Here is a 23,822-nt window from a genome sequence, read left to right on the forward strand (position 1 = left end):
GTTTTCCCCAGTTGTCATTCAGGTCCCTAAATTTGAGATTCGTTGGAGATGAGATTGGAGGTGACCTGTTGGAACCCCCATTAAGCCAGCTTCTGAGATGATTTCCCGTGTAGCTCTTTCAACAGGTTTGACTGATGAGGAGCAAGAAATCGCTTCACGCGAGAGCGGTGCACCGCGAAGTTCTTTCTGCACCAGCTCAGCCCAAAAGGACGCTCAGCATGAAGATCGATACAAAGGGCACTTTGGCACCAATGGGAGGTTATTCCGCCTGTCGAACATTCTCAAGTTCCGCCACGAGTTTCTTCAGTTGTGGAACTTTGGCTCTTTAGGCGCGCTGCTGCAACTTTTTCTCATCAAGCGGTTATGACTTCTACTTCCAGAAATCTGATTGGTCTGCCGCGCGATATTTTATGACTCAGTGGTTCGCAAAGGGGGCTCCATCTTTCCAACAAAGGGGCGCAATCGATGGAGGTCAAATGCAATTAGCCTCAAACCCAGAACGTCTCAGCGCTGGTCGCTTATCAATAAGAGGCATCCAAGTTACCCTCCCCCCACCACCTCGACATCATTGGATTAGATGTCTGTCTATTGCAGCGCCCCAAGTAGAATTCGAATTCTGGAACAAGTCGTGCACCTTATTAGACGCATTTGCCTGGGAGTCGTTCCAGATTGACTTTCTTCAAACAATCTGTCAGGCAAGCACCTTCATATCAAAAAGCTCGGAAAGAAGCAGATTGTAGGTTGGGAAGAGAACAGATCTGGCGGGCTTCGACAATAGAACTACTCGTGATCATGTCTCAAGATATTCTTCATTCGATATCTTCTGCTGATCGCCTCCACCCACGTTCCCATGCTTCGTATGGCGATGTTGCTGACTGGATAAAACACACAATAAAAGCTGTATACCTCCTTATACTTCAAGCATCCTCTTGCACTTCTAAGAAATTAGCAACCGACATACGTCGGCCGACACCCAACATAATTTCAGTAAGGATTAAAGAGAAGAAACAATTGTAAAAAATAATGTTATATTTATACAAGAATTCGCTTCTGGATCCAAAGACGAAGTTGAACATTATTCAATATACTACTCCAGCGAGATTTACAGAGGTACATCTTTAAGTGCTTTGGACCCATGTAAGCACTAAGTTGGTGTTTTCTGTTGAATTTATCCATTCATTTCCACGTCATCGGACGGCAATTGACCATCATAATCATATATCATCGTAATCATATTTCATCATAATCGTTTATCATCATCAGTCCTCATCATTTAACATTAATCATGTATTCATTGTAATCAGACAGCGAAGAGCACCACAGCAATGGTGGGCGTACCTCCCTTTCAGTGGAGAAGATATTAATGATGCGTTGCGATACATTTGCGACGTCCATGAATGACGTGTCCTGTTTCAGACCCTGATGAGAACTGCGATTTTCAGAGCCGTGTATCTCTCTAAGAGATTATTCGCTTCGCTTTGTATCCTGTAATAGACTGCACCGCTCATTTGGAAATAATTTTGCACTCAGGCATGCCTTTAAACTCGTAAAACTTGCATGCATGTCTTTAAGGCGGGTACAAACGTCACTGGCTATGGACAGAAAATTCCGATGGCCAACAAAACTGGATTTTTAGCGTAGGAGTCGCATGCATGACGTGCGGACCACGAGTTTCTTTACAGTTATCGGAAAGGGTGTATTGAAATTTTTTGCTAAAACATTGGGTTATGTGTTTGCTATCATTAACTGTTCTTGTAGGTTGGGCAAATTCAAACTTGAAAAGCACTAATAGTAACAAACTACGGATACTGGTCTAAATGAAATAAATGGTTGTCTCTGCATTCAAAAGCTGGAAATGCCCTTCCGCTTAACTGTTTAACTAATCCCCTCACTGATTGGATGTGCATAGCTCTTATAAGACAGATAAAGTACAGACACATAACATTTGAAATCACTTTCTAGACAGAACTATGCATCCCTTATTATCTTTTACCAAAAACAAAACACACAAAATAATAACAAACACTTCGTCATTTTATGAACAGGAAAGTGTGCAATGAATCCGTGTGCACGAGAAGGAGAGAATCAGAAAGGACGAATATGAATGCATACACAAGGCTGTAATCGCTAAAAGATTGTTGGGAAACGGAAAAGAACCAGCAGCAAAGACAAGCCGTTGCTCGCGGGACTCTATAAACACCATCTGATGGAAACCAATCTTTCAACACATGCTGCAGCAACTACTAACTAGCAATAACTGTATCAAATTCAAATTATCGACTTTCATTTCAAGACTGACGGTGTGAGATGCTATCTCGCACATCATTAAGATCTTCAACTGCTTTTGTATGTAAATTTTGATATTTGTAAATCACTGCTGAATGAACAATATTGAGGAATATATTAATGCAAATTTCCCCGTGTTCCTTACAAACATTAAATTTAGCAAGATCTGTCAAAGTTAGATTGACGGGAACAGCTCCCATCAATTAGAAGAAAAAAAATTTGGAGGGGAAAGTTGACGATGAAGGCAGTCTACAAATCTCCAGGACACGAACCAATCCGGATATTTCTACAAGTGACCAGCCCAGCCCTCTGCGGATCACGTGCAGCCAGAACTACATCGTGTTACACAGCTCGGTGCAGTAATTTCGCCGCGCCCTCCCCACCCCTCACTCCCGTGTCTTGGGCGCGCGACCTAATCCCGCGGAAACTCGCGAGAGCCGGGAGAGCCGAGACGTGAGGCAAACGAGGCGACTGAGCAGGCAAACCGCAGTGACTTCTTTTGTCAGCGCGGCAGGTCTGATCACGGGGCGCGAGGCTTCAATCACGCATCGAAGAGATGCTTGTGGAGGTGGAGAGGTTGTAGGGTGGGTAGTGGGTGGAGGAGCTGCGGGGTCAGGGATGAGGGTGGCGGAGACAAGCAGAGCGGAGTGAACGTGTAAAAGATGCAGGCAAAGCCGCTCGCAGACATCAGAAGCGAGAAGGAAAGAAATAAGTGATAAGAAGCAAAGAATTTGGGGGGAAAAGAAGAAAGAAATTAGAGTAGTCGAGATGGATTTGCAGTCAGGGTCGGTAGACCGTGACCACAACCTCGAAGAGATTATTATTGTTCCCCATATGTGGTTAGTGAGCACAATACGATCTTAAGCATTTTTATAGTTATCGTAACAATCAGGCCCAGAAACACAATTATTTCTTTTTTGAGAGGGGTGGGGGATGGAGGATTAAGAGAGATGGAGTAGATAAATGTTCCAAGTAACTACAAGAAATGCTAAATGAGCTGGTGCCTGAGCTGTTAGGAAGAAGAAGGTTTGATGTGTCATCTGTGGGTTAATGAACGTCGCTCAAATGTCTCTTTAAGTGTTCTGTAAGATAATTTGCGTCCGAAATATCGCCTGCAGGATATCGTAATTCAGTCACCCCCTTCTATCCCCTTATTTCTTTCTCTCTCTCCACCTCCTTTAATGTTCGGTGCGACTGTCCCTCAGCCCAATCCCCCATCCACCTTCCCGACATCCTAAGAGTCAGTGAGTCCCGTTGAAGTGTTTTCCTCTTTAAATGAAAGAGTCGTCTTCCGTCACTTGTGCTTTGAGGAGTGACTGCCCTTTGTTTCTCACGCGTTTGTTTTTGCCACGGAAGTGGTGTCCAGCACCACATTCTCTCCCTCCCTACTCTCCACTCTCGTGCCAGCACGCGCAGCGCACGTCCGCACCACAAGCCCACACGTGCACTCGCTCTGCACTCAGCTCATGATTGTGCGGCATACCATTTTAAGGCAAAGTGGATCAACCATGAGGTTTGCATAGACCGAGGGACAGGTGAACCGACACCAAACTGGTGAACAACAAATACTGAAAAAACTCGCTTGCAGACTGGAAGTGACGTCATGATTGAGAGGGTTAGAGGGACGAGGTACCCACAGCTCATCATCATGAACGCCGGGAAAGGATATCGGCTTTGGAAGAATTATGATATCGTTGAGGATATACGGAAGTGTGAAATATATTTATTTTCAAACTTATTTTTCATTTTCAGTGTTTATTAACCATTAAAAAATATGCCTTCAATAAAATTAATTAGCTTTAAGACATGCACTGTTGTTACTTACTATATATAGAGAGAACTACAGATAAATATAAGTTTTTAAAAATGTGCAATTGATGCTAATGCCAGATTTATTTTTAAATACACAAGACAATTGGCTGGATTTTAAAATGCAAGCAGCCCAAATGGTAAAATTTAGTGAAGAAGCACGAGTGCTGTAGGCTTTCTGTCAGCAGTCCCCGCCCACCTCTCCATTTCACACACAGCTTACAATTGAATTGTGTCCTGCTTTCTCGAGCAAATAAATGGCACTTGTACAAATCACTCAACATAAATAACCTATAATTAGCTCCTGGAGATTGTTTAGAGACCCGAATGCCAATAAAAATAAAACTTTTATTGGATGGTGCCGTGTGGAGTCTCTTGCTGGTCCGCCTACAGGGTCTTTGACCTGTCGAATCGTTTTGGCTGCTCCTTGATGCGATGTTAGCATGTTTCTTATGATAATAGGAAGAAGAACTGCCCCAGTTTTGCTAACAACTACTACAAAGGGAATTGTGGTGGCGGTGGACCTAGTATTGGTGACCATTGTTCCTCAGGTAGCGTGAAAGATCAATAATTCTTTTTATTCACTCACAAATGTTTTTTTCTATTTAGTTTATTTGTTAGAAAATAGCAACAGCTTTTCGAGAGAAAGAAAGAACGAACTCTAAACGAAGAAAGCGAAGGTAAGGAAAAGATCATGTGTCTGGGTTGTCCTTTGACGATATCAGAAATCACTAGCTTCATCTAGCAGCTTTCTGACTTTGATGACCTGCATCACCCCTGATCGCCTCTGTGATCAAAGGGTAACAGTGCGAGGTTTTGGCTTAAAGGTCAGCAAGGGGGTAGGGGCTTACGGATCTAGGAGTCTGAATATAGGATGGGTTTCACGGGCATGATTATTTTTGAGACAAATGCCCAAAGTGATTTTACAAAAACATGCTCTCAAAAAACAAACAAAAAACAAACAAAAAATTAGAGATTCGTAAGAGTGACAGGAGTAAGGATCTGGAATATCAAAATGTTGCTATACAGCAAATTTATTTGCCCCTGATACGGGAAAAGATACACAATACTACACCAGGGAAAGAGAGAGGTAGAGAGAGAGGTTAAACTCGTTGAACTCTCTTCGACACAGGAGCCGGTGATGTACGACGAATGGACTAAGTAAGAAATATTTAAAATGACAGTAATTGCAAATCAAATTTGCAGTCCGCGCCCAGCCGTGCGATTGCAGAGAACTAGAAACAGAAAAAGCTCGTAACCTAATTTGCTCAACCATCCCTAATGAAATTTGATGAAGCGGCGCACATCAGGCAGAGAAAAGTTACTTGGCCGGCTCAAATGTTTGCGTTCCCAGCAACAAGGGAAGGGAATCACTGTGACCGCAGACTTGCGGAGTCGGAAAAGACAGCCAGGGACGGGGTAAGGACAATATTTATGGTAGCAGATGTGAAGCGCTGCTTGGACAATCTCCGGCGTAATAAAACAGCTCAGACAAGAAGCTTTACACGATCGACGACCAGAGAACGTTGTCAGCACGTGTAGGGCTACGGCAACTGCTTGAAATGACGGGTGGAGTACGGAACCGGTCAGTGAGTGAGTCATGAGAATGCCAGGAGACAGCTACCTGCTGAAGATGCTTAATTAATCATCAGGGTATACAGACAGCGAGTTTCAGCAGCAGGCACACTCAATAAAAACACTTCCTCTAAAATCTCGAGAAAAAGAAGTGGATAATAAAACAAGAAAAGATAAAAATCAAGAGAAGCATTTTTTTAAGGTAACTAATTTTTTTTTTAAATAATGATGGTGACTTAATCAGGCTGAACCACCTGATGAGCATTTTAAGTTAACTTTAAAGCAGCCATAGTAAGCAAGCAGAAGATATGTTGGAGAGAAAGAACGAAAGAGTGAGTGAGGAAACGGATATGGATAGAGAGGACGGTTTAAGTAGGGGTCGTAAGGAGAGGAAAGCGAGAAGGGGGCTTTGGACGCCGGCCCAACGAAGTTTCCCTCAAAATCCACTCAGCGAGATCAGAACCGAAGGAATCGCAAACATTCGATCGCCATGTTTGCCAAAACGAGATTAGTTACATGCCATTTAAAGGCCATGCACCGTTCATTGGAACTCTCCGGCCTCGAGAGACGGAGAAAGTGCCATCATCTGCGCAAGCACAGCCGCCTTTTGGCGATTGGTTCCGCCTCAGCATGATGGATCGGCCACAGTGGAGGACAAGAGGCAAACGCTGGACCGGCGTCACATGTTGAAGACTCCCTCCTGAAAAACGAATTTGTTTTTCTCTGTCGATTTTCTTGATGCAGCACAGAAAGCAGTCACGGTTCTAGCATGGCTTTTTACGGTTTCTTCGCAAATTTAATCCACAAACATAAAAAACTAGTTTTTTAACCAGGTAAGCTCAGCATTAAACATTTGCCAAAGATTTGAATAGTTTTCAGCGATAAAGAAGAAGACGACGAAGACGATGATTAAAAGAAGGAGAGAAGGGATGATGATATGATTCTTGTGTAAAACCTTGTAAATTTTTTAAAGCATAAAATAGAAACTGAATGCGATTTTAGTGCAGCCACTGGACTACTAAGTCTTAGACATAAGGTACAAGAGAGGCTAGACAAATTTTCATGTGCATTTACTCGTATTTATTCATATATGCGATATGATTTATATATATATATACAAATGCATAGTCACGAGGACACGAGGACACACCCACACACACACTCTCTTTCTCATGATACAAATATAAACGCACGGAAGTACATACAGAGGAAGAGAGGGAGCAAGAAAGAGACAGATAATCAAAGTCAATTAAGAGATTATACTTGTTCAATGCAAGATAAAATAAAAAGGCATGAAGATATTTGTGTGTGGTCTTGTGACTTTGCCTGTTTAACCATTTAAAACTATCACACACTCATGTCCATCGGTGGGAGGCCAAATATACAACATACGCTTTACAAACGACATCGATCTGATGGCAAGCACCAACTGAGAACTGCAAGATATTACCACCAAACTGACAGTTTGAATGCATATGGAATTGAGACCAGGACTGATAAGAACAAAGTTATGGGCAAAGCAGAGATCGACATCAACGGAGTACTGCTCCAGACGCTGAGCAGCTTTAAGTACGTACGAGCCGCCTTCTTTAAAGCAGGCAGCTCAACGGCAGACATCCACATCCTGATCGCGACAGGCGCAGCAACAACATTAGGCTTGCTACCAACAGCAGACTTGACAAATCCCTAGTAATTCCAGTTCTCTTGAGTGGATGTGAAACGTGGACTTTGCTAGGAAAGGTAAATCCAGGCATTCGAGCACGTGCCTTATGAAGCACAAATGAACATAAAACCAATGAGCTTGTACTAAGAACTGTTGCCCACCCTCGTAGGACACCAGAACCCCTTCTCGCAACAAGCGGGCGCAAGCTGGTCTCTGTCGGGTATGTGACCGGCACAACACTCTCTAAGCCGGGTATTTGATGGAGTTTCGACACCTACGTGAACAGAAGAACTGGTGCCAAAAGTGAATGAGAGAACTGGTCATTCCATGCATGACAGGCCTAACTGGCAAGTCTTGTCAAGCGTCTCTCCAGTTCCCATTAGCGATCAGTTCAACTGGTTGCGGTGAAGGGACGAACGAATGAAGTTAAACATCCTGGTTTTTAAAAGAAATTGTATTTTTTTAACCTCCCATCGTACAAAATCCAACAAATAGCTTTGATATACATAAATAACTTTGCTAATGCAAACTAAAAGAAATGTAGAAAGAGAAAGAAAGAGAGATGGGGAGACTGGTGAGAAGAAGAGATGGAAGGAGGGAGAAAAAAACTAGAGTTAAGCACCACCTAATCGAAAGCTGATTTTTGATCAAAACTGACTGCGAAAATTAGTGCGATGTTTGGGGATGAGGACTGGGTCCGAAAGGTTACCCACTGGGAGAGGAGGCAATTTGTCAGGCAGCCAATCACAGCACTCCACGGGTGACGACCTTACGAGGCCTCTCTGGTCTTCTTGACAAGCCAGTTCTCGTTTGTTCCGAAACCTTGTTTGAACTCGACAGAACGACCGCTGCCTTGCAGCTCCGACTGCCTGCTAATGGCTGTCAGTGCTACAACTCTTTGAAATCCTACCTCTGCTTTTCGAAGATTTTTTTAATTTGCAGAACTAATGTTTAAAATCGTAACTGAAACGGATTCAGAGAGATGAACAAACGGAAAAACGCAACAGGGGTTGGGGTGGAAATGAAGATTAAAAGAGTTAATTTTACATTTTTTGATTCGCACAATTATCTCAAATATCGTGACTAAATCGGATTGAGGAGATGAAAGTGATGCGGAGTAAAAAACGGAAAAACAAAAGTTAAAAGTTAGTTCATTTTAGAACATTTTTATTTTGCAAGAAAAAAGAGTTTAAATAATAAACAGATTCCAGAGACAAAAAAGTAAAGAAACGAAAATACAAGCGTTCAACATCAGTTTAATTTGTGTAAAGTCTTGGTATTGATTACTGAGATTGGTATTTTCAGTTTCGAGTTAGCAGGGAGATGACTCGGTTTACAGTAACACAAACAAACAAAACGATGGCATTGTTATTGATTTGTAAGACGAAACGCAGTACACGCATCGCACATCCAAGTCTTGTCGTCTAAACAATGATCAGTGTTCACCAGATCGAATTCAAATTATTAAGAAAGTTCCAAAGGCTTTCTCTTGACATTATTCTCTTAGATTATTTTACAAAAACACGCCAACTTCTGCTCACTATAACTATACAAATTAATCGGGTATTTGGGGGAAAAACAACGACTAAAAACAACCGTCCGTGTGACGTCGTTGATGCAGACCACACAGCCTCATTACCATCATTGCTGCTTCTGTGATTACATTGCTGTTCGACAACTTCATCACAAAACATCAAAACTTAATACTACGACTTCTTTTATTATGTCGAAGATTTTGCGCAAAACTCATGTTTATTGTTGGTTTTTGTTTTTGTTTTTTTTGTGGTTTTTTGTGGGTTTTTTTTTTTTTTTTTTGGCATGCTCACCTCTATTCATGTTATTTCAAGTTTTAAAAACCTCTTTCACATAAAATAATAACTTTATTTTTGTTACCGTGTTAAACATAATCTTTACAAGTCTGCGTTGACCAATAGAGCATGGGTACATTTATGTAGGCTATATAATGAGCATTAGTTGTAGCATTATTTTTACTGTAGTTTGTTTTTGGACATGATAAAACCGGTATCCGGTGTCATGGAGACAATATATTGCGCACTGTCAGTAGACAGCCTTTACATTTAATTGGTCGTTATTTAACTATCGGAATAATTGTTGTTATAGTCGGAATACTCTCTGATAAAGCTGAAGAAATGAGAGATAACCTAAAGAATTCGGCTTAAGAATTTTTTCCCTGAAAGCAAGAATTTACTCTATATTTTCCTAGGAGATAGAAAAAAAAATTAATTAAGATGAGATACATATGCTCAGTGGCACTCACATAGAGACATGGGTGTCTTGTGTACAACCTACGGATTAAATCTGCTCACTAACTTTTGTTGACAGGAATTTACCTTCCTAGTCACCTACCTACCTTCCTTCCAAAAAACGATAGTGAATCTGCATTTTTGCCAAAAATCTGTGCTGTGGTAGCTTCAAGTATTGAACCATAAGTCGTGTGCCGCAGTCAAAGCACACTTAATATACTTTAGGTCATGTAGGAGTGAAACTAGATAAGGGCATCTTTGTAGTCTCACCGATATCCAAGTGACCCTCCAAATATAACCTACCTCCCATTCCGTGTACAGCTTCGATTTGTGGTTCCAGACTACCTCTGCTAGAACTGCCAGAAGATTTTCTATCTGACATCATTCTGAATCACTAGGGGTTATGTTGGTGTGAAGGAAGACCGAGAATTACTTATTCAAAGTAGATGTGTATTTACGACCTCCGTCAATGTAGTGCATCAGTGAAGAGTTCATCACAAGTAATTAATGCTGATGTCTCGCAGCAAAGCAGTTAGCCGATTAGTAGAGTACCGGTGTACAAAGCTGAAGGTGCGCACACGATGTAGTTCGATACCTGTATGGTGTAGAGTACTTCTCGCACTTTATGCAGCGCTTGAACTTGTCCTAGACACAATATGGTTAAGGAATGAAAGGTAGCGAGAGTAAGGAGATGGGCGCAGAGCTTTTTTTTCTCACATACTCACACAATGGCTCATAGAAAATGTGCGGTCTCCAACACTCCCGTCCCAAATAACTTTCTTTAAAACTGATAATTTGACACTTGTTTGTGGTACCGCTATCAGTGTGTGACCTATGATGCTACTGTATCTTATTATGCTACTAAGTTAACTGCAGCTTTAGATACATCTTCGACAGATTTACATCACACTCGCTGTTACATGGATGTGTTAAGGATGATTTAAAACGATTATTGGTGGTTCTTAAACTATATTTCCAGTGTCTTGTCTGTTTTACTACCACAAAGCTGTATTATGTTTTCTGCTATATGTATCACAGTAGGTATTTTTGCGGCTATTTAGTTCTACTCCATAATCGAAAGTTTTGTAGCACAAAAAAACTGAAATCGGTTGTCCGTAAAATGCAATCATCAATGCATCAGATTTGACACAAGAAGTAAACATTCATGTGTTTCTGTTTTATATTTTGTGCTTAACTATTGATTCAGTGTGGATGGGGAATAAGGCCGCCATGAAACTGGAAACCGGTGTATTTTGCAGTGAACAGAACGGAAGATTACTGTCAACATTCAGTTAAAAAGCAATCTCACTTCATTGTTTTACCTCAACCTATCTGAGCAATGCCTTTTAGAATTAGTTTTAAAACACATAGCAGCAAAAGCAACAACTGTACTAGCTCCCACTGGTGGGAACCCAGAAGTGCCTGGAGTCTCCCCATCAAAAGGAAAAGAAAACAAAACAATCTCCGGCAAGCTATAAAAGCCAGTAATGACGATAATATCGACATCATAAAGGCCGCTGCCTTTTTTATTGTTGCAGATGACATAATGATAAGAGAGGTGGCGGCAGAGAGGAAGCGCAGACACACAGAAGCAGACATTTCATCTCTTTGTCGCTTGGGTGAGTTAGTGTGTTACTGTCTGTGTGTCTGTCTAGGAGACTGGCTGTAGAGTGGTTGTCTCTGAATATTTTTATCACATCTCTTTCTCCCAAAGAAAGACACACCTGCAAGCACCCACGCACACACAAAACACACACACACACATAGACAAAGAGTGTATATGTGTGTGAGAAAGAGAGATAGAAACGGACAGTAGCAAAAATATCCCTTAGAGATAACAATTGCAGCAACTGTCTAGTGAAGTATATGAAGCTAACAACCGATGTTTTCTAAAAATGAAAGAAAGAGGTGAGATATCAATCAATCAATCAATCAATCATAAATCAATCGATCAAATCCCTAAGCTGAAATTCGAAAGTAGGGATGAATTTTGCTATGTTTTTCTTATCTCACCATTAAAATTCGCCCGGCTACAACACGGACATAAGAATACAAGCAGAGCGCTACGCGCCTGTGGAAGTGTTTTGAGGGCAAACGTGTGGTGAAGGGTAATAAAGAATGGAGGGAAATGAAGGGACAGCACCTAATTCATTGTCTCCTGTCACGACAAGAAGTTCTGTCAAAATGGACTCCTGTGGCTGTTACACAGCGACCGTTCTTACCATGCACCCCAGCTGTCCACCCAGTCTTCCACATGGCCCACCAGTCATAATGTTAACGCGCGCTTTTGCCATATAAGCTTTCCTTGCACGCGCATTTATCTGTACATTCTTTTATTTCTATTTTTTAACTGTCTGCCTGTCTTTTGTTACTTTACTTTCCTGTCTTGCTTAAAATTCTTCCTTTCTTCAAAATAAAATATCTAAAAAATACATTCATGGACTTGATCTAATTCCTGTCAGTCAATCCGCAAATTATGCTAATGTTCGTGCAATGTCTGAACAACCTTCATTTCGCTAGGCCGTTCCTTTTAAAATGTATGTAATTTCCCTTCTCTTAAAAGAAGACAACAACAACAACAACAACAACAACAACATGTGATTGTTGATCATAACTGGCGACATCTGCTTGAAACGCAAGCCATACCAAAGATTGTGGGTGTGGGTTTAAAATTCTGATTTAATATGCTGGTATTGTAGTTCGAGAAATCGATTAACTTTGACAAAATATCATGGTGAGAGGTCATAACGAACCAGTGACCTAACTGCAGGCCGCTCGAGCCGAAACCTCTGACCTGAGTGTTGTAACATGTGGTCCCGTCATGGACGCAATGACCTTATAGGGTGCCAAGATGGGGGAAGATTACTACACACGGAGTGCCCGTGTCAAAAGAACACTCGTCAAATGCCAGAAAATGTTCATGATAGTTACCGTAAGGTTAAAGGTAGGGATACGATGTAAGATGTACGTTTATTTTTATAAAGTGTATTCTAACGTATCTTTCAAAAGGTGTAAGCAACTTTGCCATGAAGATGTATTATGATACACAACATTATCTGAAAGACTCGGATCAATATTAGTTTAAAGGTCAACGTGTGGTCAGATGTATGGCCATGTGTGCAGGAATATCATTTCTAATGCTCCAAGGAACTGTGCTGGATCTTTTGTAATTTTTAAAAATAAATGTTTACTTTACCCAAAGGAGAAAATTCTCGACCTTCGGTGTTTTTTCTGTTAAACGTAATATAATTAATTTAATATTAATTTCATAAAATTTTCTTTATTTTTTTACATAATATTTTGTAATACATTTCCTGCAAAACTGCAGCGTTAACAAACTTTAATGACAGAGGAATTAAATCATTTGAATTTGCTTAAATGCACTCATGCGCGGGAGTCAACAACTCACTTCATGAACTTACGTGATTAAAGGAACAAATTTATGCAAGCCTGGTGGCTAACTCATTTAAAAACTTTTTTTTTTTTGACGTGCAACCCGTTTCGAGGAATCTTTAAAAAGGAGGAAAAGCGATAAGAAGAATATTATTAACGTTTTCTACCACAATTACAATGATGACGACAGTCGGTCGATGGATCAGAAAAGAACACAGCTCCAATACCATGCCTTTTCAATGTTTAGCAATGGAGCGACAAATCAGACGTGTCACTATTAGCCGAGAATCGAACACCGGTATCAAAGAGACGACAAGCATCTAACCAAGGAGCTTTGCGAGCTTAGCCTTAGAATTCACTCACGTGGTGGAATGGCACTTTAAGCGCAGCCTTGGAAAGCGTTTGCATGTTGTGGCGGTGGCGGCTCAAAGGGCACGTGGCAGCGAGCGTGGGCCGCAGTGGGAGCGGCGGGCAGGTTTGACAATAGTCGGCCATTAGCATACCGGCGTTTATCAGTCCCCGAGGGTGTATAAAATGCCGCGCCATGACGTGAGGAGTATTCGTCTTCGCGTCCCACGAGACAGACACCTTTGTAATGTTATGTCTATACTCGACGTTCCAACTAAATGGATCACTTTGGGGGATTTTTTTTTTTTTTTTGGTCGGTAGTTCTATTTTTTTATTTATTTTTAATGTTCATGTTTTACTCATCCTCTCCCAAACTTGTGCATGTTCCTTGGAAGACACTAGTGAGGCTTAATTCAATCACTATATAAGGGTGATCCTGGTTCAACTGTTAGTAGTGTGTCTAATTTCAACTAACATTGCTCTCGTCTTCTTCTCCTCCTCCTCCTCCTCCTCCTCCTCATCATCATCATCATCATCATCTTCATTAATAAACTGAAAGTAATATTTTTGAAAACAGTGAAAAAATGTGCTTGAAGCAGAGCCGAAAGAATATCAACTTAATAAGAACCATCATCACGGCCACTGTTGTTCCTGTTCCAACTACTGCTAGTAGGGGAGGGAAGGAAAGAAAGAATAGAAAACGAAATGCCAATTCAGAAAAATGTAAGACTTGAATTGTTGCAAATGAATCCAGTAGAGTACACGTGTGTCAGTTTTCAAGCCTCCTTTCTACCATCAACATAGGAGGAACGAGACAGGCGACACACATGAGAGAAAAATCGCAAGCAACAAACTAAGGTCGTAAAGAAAGCTGCAGTGGCTAAACAGCTCATACAAACAAACACATTAAATAAGAAGTGCGCGAGACGTTGAAGCCGAGTATGATCATTATGACATTCATCTTGCGCCCATGTTTGTCCAGCCGAGACTTGGTGAGAATGAACAGGCTGGCCCGCTGCCAGTTATACGCTCTTCCTCTCCTGCTAATTTGGCCTTATGATTGACGGCTTGTCGAATTTCTAGTCATCCTCTGGCATTTCGCATGCCAGGCGATGCCGTCCAGACTAGCAGGCCAACACAGAGAGGGAAACGACGGGAGGGAGGGGTGGGGCTGTGAGGAAGCAACAAAGTCTTCCGCGGAAACGATGTCTGGGACAGCGGGCAACAAAACGAAAAGAGGCAAAGCTAATTCATGAATAAAGTAACACTTGGACTTCTGTTTGATCATGTGCTGCATCTTACGGATGTCTGTCTCTGCAGAATCCGTTTCTTGCTGCTCCAATTCATATTCATGTTTCCCCTCCCTCCTACTAAATCACACGGAGGAAATTCTGATCAAACCGCTCATCTGGCGTCATACTGTTACTAAGCTGCGTTGGTATCGATGCTGATGATGCACTATTTTGCATCTTCTGCCGCAGGAACAGAGCTGGCTCGGACACCTGCACGTCAGTCACCAAGCTTAACCACAGATGCGAAGCGATCAGTCGTAAACGGCGGTTAAAACAGTCGCAAACAAGAAGTCAGGACATAGAGGTTCAGACTGCCTTCATGACTTAGGTAAAAGGCTTACATACCACAGTGCGCATAGTTAACAGCAGTGTGACCAGGGGAAGTATTTAGGAACCAAACGTACGTCCATACCAAATGGTTTGATTTATCTCAGCTAAGTACCCGGTCTCTGGTGGTATAGGTGAACTCGATCTGCGCCTGCAACCAAGTCACAGGACTGTGCCACGCTTCAAGTCTTTAGCTAAGTTAACGTTACTGACCACTGCTTCATGAGGGTTAAATGAGTGCTGAAACATAATATTGCAATGTTCTCTTCATAACCCCGCCTTCTTCCGCATAAATAGATGGAAGATATGAAATGTTAAGCAAGAAGTAAAAACATGTTCTTAAGAAAAAGGTTTATTCAAGCGCACTTTCGCAATTTACTGCTAATTGATATGCCCCTGTTTTATTATTTTAATATTTTTCCAAAGATTTCCTTAAGAATCATTTATTTTAAATTGACTAGGCATGATGCGGTCGATGTATTCAGTTTTCCATCTGCAGAAAATATTGATCGTCCTCACCACAACGAGAGTTACCATTCTTCAAGTAAGACTTTATAGCGCAGACAGCACCTTCCAGAATGAAGGTACACGACTGCTTGATCAATCCCACCACTTTCCTCTAATAATTAACACAAAGATACCCTGCTTCTAAAGTCAAAGCAGTCATCAGCCAAGTGCCGTCTTAACCAGAAAGTAGAATGCGTGACTATGGCATTCTTTTATTGTCACAACTGTCAAAACACATTTAGACGTCGGGCAATAATGTGTCCGACTACGAAGCGCCATGACGCAAACTCAAGTTCAAAGAGTGAAGAGTGTTTATCCACTTGACAGAGTCAAGCACCTTGGTGATGTACTTTAGAAAACACGATAGTTTTATTGTGTGACTTGAAATACATAGGCAATCGTAAGAAAAAAAAAAGCAGTGAAAGACGTGATAGAACGCGAAGGTCTGGTGCTGAAAGCGGTCCACCCGGTCTGCGCTGGGTCCGCTGCCATTTGGCCGCCTCTCCACGCGAACAAAATTACTGGATGTCAGTAACGTATTCACGGAAACAGACGTTTTTGCAAGTTTCCGATCATCACAAGTTTGTCAGGATTGCTCAGAGGGAGGAAATGGGGAAGGAAACCGCAAATAAGAACTGCAGACTTTTGAAGAGCCCGTTTGACTGTCGCGAATGCATCTTGTCACGTCTATATGGAAACAAAAATAACTTTTATTACTAATATATGGCGGTGTAGTACTACTAAATGGCGATGTACGGACATGCTGGTTTTTAGCACAGTTTGATTTCGTGATTCCTATCTTATTTACTTATGAGGCAAATGACAACCAAAATACGTTCATTTCGTGCAAACACTAACACACCTATTAGTAAAGGTGTTGTATAGTGTTTTGTTGAGGACCAAGATAAGTCATCATCTCATACCAAGCAACCAAGCAGCCAGCCAGCCAGCCAGCCAGCTAAATAAATACTAATAAAGTAAACAAAAAACATTATGAACTCTTAGAGAGGTATGAGAGAAACCCTTGGTGAACATGTAATCATTTCAGCGCAATGTGATTTGCCCACATTGATAGGAAAATATTCAAGATAGTGTAATGAAAACAGCTTACTGAAGACATACATACTTGTGTTTGTAGACATCGTTTAAGCTCTAAATATTTCATATTTATGATTCAATATGAATATTATTGAATAATATTATGTTAGGAATGGCCGTGGAAACCAGTACGTTCCAAGTGGGTTTAGCAATGAAAAGAGTGAAAACAATCCAGAAAACTCCCCCCAGGGGGTAGGTTAGTATGTCTCCGATAGTCTTGTAAAAAGAACTTTAAAATGCAATCTTTTTAACGTTTCAAAACTCTTTTTTACCAAACACAAAACACTGATAAGGACATTCTTTGAAACACTCACCGTGCACGTTGTGCCATTAAGCAGTCATACATCATGGTGGAACGGCTCAGCAGCTGACTGGTCGGCCACATGAAGTCAGTCATGGGTGAAGACCCCTTGCTGATGCAAAATTTGTCTTGCAACAGGCCGCTGTCTTTTTCGTGTTCAGAACTTGGACAAACGTCAAACGGGCGAGAGTGAGAGAGAACAAAATTCGAAGACCGAGGACAAGCGCCGCTACCGAAGCGGGAATGTTATTTTGACCTGTCAAACATTTTCATCACTACTTGTGCCAACGATTGGACTGCTTGGCATTCGTGCATTCGCGCACACTTCTTTTGCACGCGCTCATCAAAGGGTTGTCTCCACGCGCTCATGGGGTGTGGCCGATGAAGAAATGCCCGATGCAAGCCTGATGGTAGCGGCTTGTGTTTGGGAGGAAATTGTGCGACATAATGAATTGTAACAGAGAAAAGGCAAATTTTCGCGCAGGGTCGGCGGACAGAGAAACATAACATATTGGGTGGTTTAACTTTCGCCGCGCCGAAATCATCGTGCGCGGGGGAGGGGCACCGGGGATGGGGATGGGAAGGCCTGGAAGGGGACAATGCAAGAGAAGCTGAAGGATTGGGGTGAGGATGCTGGTGTGGTATAGAACTACCGATACAATCCTCCCGAGTCGGAGATGAACGCAAAGAGGGCAGGGGAGGCGTTGCTTGTGGTGGTGGCGGCGAGGAGGTGGAAGAGGTTCAGGAAGGCTGCTACAGTTCTACAAGGGATACCAGTCTTGGGAATCGTTCATTTTTATTCATGGCTTCTTGGTGGTGTGCGATCTGGTTCAATGGGAGATGAAATAAAGGGACTGGGCATGCGCAGTGGAGATGGTGGAGGGGGTAAGAAGAGAGGAGAAGGGGGAATGTTAGCTGGAAGAGCCGTGCAGCCAACTTCCTTGCCGGTGGATGTAGCTGGGAAGCTGTTCAGCAACGACAAAACCCACTTCATGAAGCTGTGTTTAGGGAGGCATTCGGGTATTTATATCATTGTGTAGCTGTCCTTCCAATAACTACTGATAATGAAATTTCAGACAGTTCCTAAAATTATTCTCAGTCTTAATGTCTTACAGTATTCCCTTTGTATAAAAAATGTAGGGCTAACTTTCATTTTTTAACACGTAAAAATGTGAAGGAAACTAAAGAAAGAAATTTAAAGTTGTATAAGAAAACATGATGACAAATGATATTTTATAACCGATGCGACGTAAGACTAAAGGACTCCTTGAAAAGAAAGCTTAGAGAAGTTAGAAGTTTACATTCCAAAAAGGGCATGTTCTCTTCAGGTACACTCTGACAAGAGTTCAAACAACAACTGTCTGGAAAGCCATAACGAACATCGAAAGACAAACAAGCGACACTTTTCTGCATGAGCACAAGAACATACCAAAAGTGAGCTAACCTGAACGAATTTCAAAAAGTAGTCAATTTTCTCCAACATTTCATAGCAACGACTTCATAAATTTAAATATTGCTATTGGGGGATCTCATTTGCAGTTTCAGCAATATTTCTATATCAATGAAGCAATTTTCCTCTATCTCTTTCTCTCATTCGTTTTATTGTCGCAATTTAACAATTCATTCTTTGTAAAAATATAAATACACTAAATTGTCCTTGAATATATTCTTTTAATTATACATGCCTGTAACCGTCTTCATCCACTGCAAAGGATCTTTCGCAGTCTAAAAATGTACTGATTAAGTTGGAGTGTCCCAAACCAGCTTCTGGTAAGGACCATCTGCTTTAGTATTGAATATCATCTGACTGTTGAGCAAATTTTAAACTACACAAGTGAAGGCTTTGCGTATTGTCAGCTAGTATATTGTCCCAACGTTATGTTTCAAAGTTTATTTTCGGTATTCCGGACTTAGTACCAGACACGCTGCAGTCCTACAGTGTGACAAGTACCAATAGCGCACCGTTTGGATTGCCGGAATAAGGTGAACAAGGTGGCCGAGTTTGTAACTCAAGCTGAACTTTTGAACTTTCTCTAACTCAATGAATTTGTTGAGTATAATTGTAACTTTAGATGTCCACCGACACAATTAACTCTGCAGCCAATAACCTCTTTTATTTAAGCACGAAGCAGAAAATTATTGAATCTTCTGCGTCATTCTCCAATTATTTGTGTGCGCGTGTGTGTGTGCGCGCGCGCTCTCGTGCGCATGTGAGTGGGTGTTGGTTATATATCCTGGACGTGCAAGAGTTCTTTGTCAAAGGTTGTCAGTTTACTGTCTAGGTCCAAATGAGTATACGATCTTTCTTAGGGAATGAAAGTCACTTATGAAGCTGAACTTGGTTTTGTAACATAGAAAACAGAACGATAACATTTCAATTTTCTCTCCAGCGAGGCGTTTCTTAACAAGAACGCCATTTTGAATGAAGGGTGTTATTTCCAAACAGACGAACTCGAAAGTCGGCGTCAAGAGAGCAGGAGCGCATTACTCTCTTTGATGAGTGAGCGTCTGGACGGGATATAGAACCTCGCACGGAGCGGTAGCGAGATTTGATTAGCTCCCTTTCTCTTGTTTCCGGGCATGCGGCCAGAGTGCCGTCCCTGGATAGTGAGGCCGCTTGCCTGACGTCAGATGATGCTGACCGGTCTTCTCCCTGCTCCTTTTTATGATTCCTTTGGTCTAAAGCTCTCTGACAATACAAAATCGAAAATATGTTGTGTTATCCAATGTACGAAGAAACAAAATTGTAATGACTTTCTCAAAAACATCCCTGTCTCAAGAAGTGTTATGGTCCATTAAAGTATTGCATAAAACACGGTTTTTGCTGCGCTTCTTCTATTACAGGATGTTATATTTCTTCCTCATCGAAAGTGCTCAACATGCCTCGTCCTTACCCGATTCCTCAATCTGGTCGGCAGGTTCATCTACTGTCATCGCCATGACATTTCCCCTCCTTGCTCCTCCTACTCACACATCATATCCGTGCATGTAAGTGAAACCACAAACTTGTATTACTGGACTGCTGGCAGACGATATATTTTTTTTTTTTTAGTTAACTACTAAAACGAGGCATGAGACTATAAAGCTTCCGGTTTAGTCATATTCTTTGTTTAGGCTCGCCGAGACTAACAGCGGAGAACTTCGCAAGAGGCTAAGCGTTGGTCTTGGCATATAGACAGCAGTCCATCTATATACATAACATCCATGGTGGAACTGCGTGAGTACAAAAGCCGACGATTAAACGTCGAGTGAACAGATCTGAAAGACACAATCTCTACAATCAAAGAAATATAAAGTGTGTGTTGACAGTGCATAAACAAAACCTTCTCTTTTAAGATACTGTTATTCCTTGATATCAATCATTCTTTTCTTTTGTCAACTCTCTGATCTTGTCTTCATCACATTATGTTTAGGACAAAAGATCTGCTACGAATGTCAAAGGACAACAGGAAGACAACATTTTCTTCTGTGTGATCAGGCTGTTCTTCTTATTATTATTTCTAAAATATAACAACACAACTATAATGCTTTATTTTCAAGATACATGTATAAGCCTTCAAACATCGGCATTTTCACCTGCCACAAGAAAGAAAGCAGGAGAAAATTATTCTCTCACACTGGAAAATTCCGTGACGTTAAAGTGGTTCAGCAAATATATTCATGTCTTCGCTCAGGTTGTGTTCAAGAAGCGATTTGTTGCCCATAAAATGAAACGAATGATTTTGGAATACAACCAAACAGATTTTAACTTTATTTAGAAGCTTCAACTGAAGTTAAAATAATTAAAAGATCCGAACTGGACTAACTCGACAGACTGGTAAGTATATGTGTATTATTGTTAATAAAATATAAACACATTTCAAATGTACGTTTGTCCAAGATAAACTTCTCTTATCTTTGGATTGTATCCAGCCTGTCTTCTCTGTCCCCGATTTGAATTATCGTCAAAGTGGAAAATTACAGTAACTTGGTAATTTTACCTAAGTAATTGCTACAACACACTAATAAAACACTTTCAGCTGCCATCTCGTGCATTGCAGCCAAGAATAGCATGAAATTTTCACCACAAGCAACAAAGATGCCAAACAACAGCACTACCAACTGTTTAGCCATCAGTTAGTAATGCCAAGGATTATTTAAATTTACAGAACATTTATTAATGTGCCTGCGTTCGGTGAATGTTGACTAAATTTTAGCACTAACATATCAAAGGTCTGGACTGACCTGCAGTTCATTCTAAGCCAGGAGAATAAGGTGTGTTTGGGCAGAAATGTACAATAAGGCTGTGGAAAGACTTCAGTGCTGACGTTTTAAATAAAGATGACAGCTTTCTGACATCTTTTGACAGCTTTTTGTCTTCCACAGCCTTATATATACTTCCTCACATTTTTCTGATCATGAAACAGAATATTTATGGGCACGAAAAGTAGTTTAAAAGTAAAATGGTGGAAAATAAAATTTCCACTAAGAATACTGCTAAAATTTCCTTCAGTCTCTTGATCATTTTAAATAATATAAACTACGTAAAATAATGAAAACTCAACACAAACCTGATATAAACCAAATTTTTCTGACACATACATGCACATAATCAGGGAACAGATAAACAGTCATGGGAACAATAGCCCTGTGTCTTGAAGAAATTGTCTCACAGCTGTGCCAAGTCACAAGGTGGACATAACCAAGTGTACGTCGTTTTAGTGTTATGAGAAAAGGGACCAGAGAGATGACCGTAGTCCTGTGTTAATACAATGTCAGAGTAATTTTTGAAACGTCAGGGTTTCTTTTTTTATATCAACAAAGTAGAGCTCATGTTTTGACCCATAGATTCAGTTATTAGTTACTTTAGTGCACGTTTTCTACCTACTGATCGAGTAAATTTATGAGGAAATTCGGACCCTTACTTTAATACATTAAAATAAATAAATACATATAAATTTACATCAGGAAGTAGGTGACGCCCTTGCTTACTGGACCGTCAGCCATGAGACATAAAGTTGTGTGGCCAGCAGAGATATCAGCCCATTTTATAGGCGTGGCTTTTTTTCTTTTCTGTATGGCTTGTGAGTGTATTCGCTCCCCTCACAGTATTCTGCTCAATCACTGAACTGTTTCTCATTACGTGTCCAGTCTACCTCTTACAGCATTGATTTTGGCAAACAGCAATGCCGTCTAATTCCATCTCTGATACGGCTCCTGCCATCTCCTTATCTCGCGTTCACTTGCAAGACTAACATGGCGGCTCAATTTCTTTCGCTCTCTCCTACAAGTGAGAGAAACTGATTTTGAGGATAGCGACTGATTTATCGGCCATTTTCACTCTTCTCATTGCAGAGAGTGCTGGATTTTTTTTTTAATTCATATTTTCATCTTCGCGTGTTTCCTTGAAAGTACATTTCGCTTGTGGATTTTTGTTTTATTGTTGCCTAGGTTTCTATGAAAGTTTACTTTATTCCTTAAAACTTTGCAGAGAGAAAGAGAGAGAGAGAGAGAGAAATGTCAGGCTACTTTTCATGTTAAAAATGGGGCTAGAAAAGTGAAGGAAATGATTTTAAGTGTGTATAACAATACGACACGAAAAATAACATTCTATGACCGGTTACTAATTGTCAAGCATACCATATTTTTGAAAACAAATTTCACATGAGCATTAGATAAAAGGTTAATATAGCTTCATATTCCACAATTTGTGTACTGTTGAGAAATCTTTAAATGTATGTGTTTATCTCCTCTGCTTGGTTAGTCAGTGGTTTGTGTCTGTCTGTCGTAGTGTTTATCAGTAGATTCACATCATTATTACAGGCAGCAGCAGCGACATTAAAACGCCTTAATAGCTTTTCGTGTTCAAACAAGAGGTCATAATGCTGTAGAGGTAGCACGACGTAGAATCCTGAGGCAGTGAAATGTCAAATTTATTAGGGTCTCGGCGCTTGTTGGACTTGTTCTTAAAAAAATTATCTCAAGAACTCATTGATCAAGTGAAGGAACTACTGCATCCCTGCCCCTCTCCTAGAACCATCAAAATCTTTTTTGTTCAGCCACGGACACCACAACACCGGAGGCAGTTATAGACTTTCCCCATTCTGCATTCCTGAGTATTATCGAGTACAAACAGGCAAACAAACACATAACATCCCCAAAACAGAAAAAAATTGCTTTTGGAAGATCGGCTTGCGTGAATGAGAATGTATATAATGGAAGTGAGAGTTAGGCTCCTATTTCTGTTAAATATGCCTGGATAATATTATTTCGTTTGTACAAGAGACTTCTGATCCTTCGTACGGCTCACTAAAGATCAGAACTGCGCTGCGGTTTTTGGTAAGACAAGCCTGACAGAAGGGGCATACAGGGTAACACGCGGCGCTTTAACCATTATTTTCCAAGCTATGATAGTCTTCAAGAAAATACGCCATGAATATGCAATGGTTTGGGACCCACGGAGCAGCGGCTGTGCTGGTTTCATGCACAGCTAGCTGTCAGATTTCTAAAGATGGGACCGGGACTCGGGCAGGAACTGTCATGAATAAAGCACCGAATGGACTAAGGATTCTTGAGATTTAGCATTCATTTCTATCCGTGATTTTTCTAGTAGTACTATGCAGAAAATTATTGTAGTAGAACTAAAAGCTGTGTTTGTTCACGAAACAAGGTAGATCTTCACATCCTTTCAAATTCTGTAGGAGGACTCATAAATAACAACATAAAAACAAAGAAACAAAAGTACATGAAAACTATGCAAATAGGTTTAAATGGAATGTATTAACTCAAACAATGATTTAAACAAGCAATATCAAAAGTGACAGCTATTACGGTAATATCTGATAAGAAACAGCACGCTGCATGAATGGAAGATATAACTTTTTTTGCTATTTTGGAACGCTTGTTCTTCCTTTCTCTCAATCTAAAAATACACACACCCTCATCCTCTTCTGTCACTGGCACTCTCACTCATTGATATA

The 23,822-nt window shown here is 40.9% G+C and overlaps 1 protein-coding gene across 1 annotated transcript in view; it reads right to left on the reverse strand.

Moving 5' to 3' along the window:
* LOC112562013 (matrix metalloproteinase-2-like) overlaps positions 1-23,822 on the reverse strand; it is a 138,168-nt gene that overhangs the window by 94,479 nt on the left and 19,867 nt on the right. Inside the window, exon 3 of the mRNA XM_025234967.1 lies at positions 16,877-17,026. The gene's annotated coding sequence lies outside the window, so the exon portion shown is untranslated. The remainder of the gene's footprint in view (positions 1-16,876; positions 17,027-23,822) is intronic.

The sequence above is a fragment of the Pomacea canaliculata genome, linkage group LG4 (assembly GCF_003073045.1).
Source record: "Pomacea canaliculata isolate SZHN2017 linkage group LG4, ASM307304v1, whole genome shotgun sequence".
NCBI lineage: Eukaryota > Metazoa > Mollusca > Gastropoda > Architaenioglossa > Ampullariidae > Pomacea > Pomacea canaliculata.